The 3,006-nt window shown below is 59.7% G+C and overlaps 1 long non-coding RNA gene across 1 annotated transcript; it reads right to left on the bottom strand.

The window, feature by feature from the left end:
* Positions 1 to 348: 348 nt before the first annotated feature.
* On the bottom strand, positions 349 to 1,561 carry LOC130708083 (uncharacterized). Its single transcript, XR_009008102.1, has 3 exons — positions 1,287 to 1,561; positions 932 to 1,164; positions 349 to 428 (listed from the first exon to the last, which is right to left on the bottom strand). It is a non-coding gene; the product is annotated as an uncharacterized LOC130708083 (long non-coding RNA).
* Between the last annotated feature and the right edge of the window lie 1,445 nt (positions 1,562 to 3,006).

Raw genomic sequence — 3,006 nt, 5'->3', positions numbered from 1 at the left:
GAAGATGGGGGGGAAGGAGGCGTCCCCTCTTCCTGCACCCACTGTTGCCAATGGGCCTGATTCCAGGAGAGAGGAGTGGGGAGAGGGGGGCGTCTCTTAAATTATGACAAGAGTTTAGAAGGACCGGGGGTAAGAGATGGAGATGGGGTGTACGGCTTCCTAACTAACACAGCCGGGTAACAAATCGCCACCAGCTCAGTAGTTTTAAAAGAACGCAAATGGACCATCTCATGGGCCCCGTGGTTAGTGGTCTGGGCATAGCCCAGCTGGTCTTGCTCGGGGCTCACAGGCCGGAAACAGCCTGTCGGCCTGTGCAGTCCGACGCTGGGGGCCCTCTTCCATACTCACTGGTTCTTGGTGGGGTTCAGATCCTGGCTGTTGTGGGGCTGGGGTCCCCTCTTGTGCCTGGCGCCCTCTATGGGCAGCTCCTAGAAGGCCAGCAGGAGAAATCTCTCTGATGTCTTTTAGGTCTGACCCACCCAGGAGAATCTTCCATTTGATTAACTTGAAGTCAACTGCCTTGGGACCTTCGTTACCCTGCAGAGTCCCAGGAGTGGGGTCCCAGCCGATTCACACTCAGGGGAGGGGTCAGTATGAATTTAAAAATGCCCCATTCTGCCTGTGAGAAGGACCACGAGGCTGCAAAGGGAGGGAGGCTCATAGCTCCCCGCCCCAGGGGTGGACGTGTGCTGGGGACACACAGCCACGGGGAGTGGGACAGGATCCAGAGCTGCCAGAGATGGTGCGGACGGGGGGCCGGTGGCAGAAATTCCAGCTTCTCTTTTTTAATCTAAAGCGTCTGAATGTGTACAATTCTAAGAATTGTGACACACACCCACGTGACCCACACACCATCAAGATGGACAACACTTCCATTATCCGGAAAGTTCCCTGTGCCCTTCCCGCCACTGACCTACCGCCACCGACTTACCGCCACCGATCAGCTTTCCCACCCGTGAGCGTCCGCGGACGGAACCACGCAGCACGTGCGAGTCTGGCGTCTTTCACTCGGCACGATGTGTGTGGAGCTCACACGTGCTCTGTGGTGTCACGCGTGGAGTTCGCGGCGTGGATGGGCCTTGGCTTGCCGTCCTTTCTCCTGTGGACAGGAGAACATTCTCCCCGAATCTTTGGTTGGCACAGGGCTCAGGGTGGTGTGGTGGGCTGTGAGGGAAGAGTGAGGGATTCCAGGGTCCTGCAGGGGCTCTAACGTGGGCGCGCCACCTCCCGCCGCCCCTCGCCACACGGCCCCTCCTGACCGTGGGCAGCGGCTCGTCCTGGCTCACCTTGCTCCCCAAGTGGCCATCCAGGCTTCCCTGGAGGAGGGCCTCTCAGTCTCCGGGGACCGTAAGTGTCGTCATCCCCGCAGCCAAAAGGCAGGAGCAGCTGAACTTAAAATCCTGCCCCGGGAGGGCATCACTTCCTTTAGACTCGGGATGGCGAGCGGAGGTGCCCAGGGCAGGGCTGGCCCGCGGTCTCGATCAGTGAGCTGCGTGGCCAGCAGCCCTCGGACCTACAGCCTCCCGCCGGCCCTCAAAAATCATGGACGGAAAAGTGCTCCTTCCTGACCATTCTCAGCATCAAAAACGCATCATAGGGCTTCCCTGGTGGCGCAGTGGTTGAGAATCTGCCTGCCAATGCAGAGGATACGGGTTCGAGCCCTGGTCTGGGAGGATCCCATATGCCGTGGAGCAACTGGGCCCGTGAGCCACAATTACTGAGCCTGCGCGTCTGGAGCCTGTGCTCCACGACAAGAGAGGCCCGCGCACCGCGATGAAGAGTGGCCCCCACTTGCCGCAACTAGAGAAAGCCCTCGCACAGAAACGAAGACCCAACACAGCCATAAAAATAAATAAATAAATAAACCCAAAGTTTAAAAAAAAAAAAAATTAAAAAAAACAAAAACAAACAAAAAAACGCATCATAAAGACCAAACACTGGCTGTAGCGATAAACGTGAAGGTGATCGACTCTCCCATGAAAAACAAAGACCATCAGACGGGGTTAAATGCCACGAAGGCCATGTTCAGAAAGCACACCAGGACAGCGTGTCCGGAGTTTGAAAGTGAAAGGACGACAAAAAAAGAGTCACAAAACACAAACCAAGGCAGGTGAGGCCGAAGCCCTTCTGCCGTCCGGGCAGGACCCCGTGGAGGCCGCAGCCCCGAGGTCGATTTCACACACATCCGGACCTCTGAACCCACACTCGGATGGATTGCGGGGCTGGGTCAGAATAAAGGGATCCTGGAGATGGGCTGCGTGCGCCCTGTCGGCTCCGTGCCTGCCGACGGGTCCCAGGCAGCTGGCAGGGGGCCTCCGAGCGCCCCTGGGATCCCGCTACAAGGCCCAGGCTTCCCGGGAGGAGGAGCCAGGAGAGAGGCCGGTGCTGCCCCTGGCAGTGTGGTCAGGACAAATAGGGGGCGGCCGGCCCCCTGAGGGTGTTCCGCACCCCCGGCGGACCTGGTGCCCTGTAGCCCCACTGTGCGCAGAAGGGAGTCGAGGGGGTGTCGGAGCCACGGGGCCCAGGAAGGAGCGGGATCCTGACCCACCGACAGGAGCGGGGCAACTGGCTTTGCACTGGTTTGCGGGGCTTCACATGATGGTCTAGAACATTTCCTTTACAGACTTGGAAGGGACGTGGGTGTGCTGGGCCGGAGGTTCCCCTCACGGTAGCTTTAACAGAATGAAGGCGGATCCTTGTCCTTGTCTGGCCGGGGAGGCGAGGAGAGGCGCTGGACCGGGGTCCCAGCCAGGGACTCCAGCTGGAGAGGTGATTCACGGATTAAAGGCGCGGCCCTCTTAAAGGGGAAGTTTCTGATTTCTCACTCTCCTTCAGGAAGAGGTCCCTGGGGTGACCACCTCCAGGCGGGGTGGGGAGGCCTGCGAGTGGGGGCAGCCCCCAGACCCATGCCTCTGTCCCCTGACCTGGGTGCAGACCCGGGGTCCCCAGGGGGGAGCCTGAGCCTGGTGGGGGCTGCGGGGGTCCTGCAGAGGCTCCTGGAGCCCC

Source organism: Balaenoptera acutorostrata, chromosome 4 (assembly GCF_949987535.1).
Source record: "Balaenoptera acutorostrata chromosome 4, mBalAcu1.1, whole genome shotgun sequence".
Lineage (NCBI taxonomy): Eukaryota > Metazoa > Chordata > Mammalia > Artiodactyla > Balaenopteridae > Balaenoptera > Balaenoptera acutorostrata.
The sequence above is the reverse complement of the archived record's forward strand: the minus strand, read 5'-3'. Positions and strand labels throughout refer to the sequence as shown.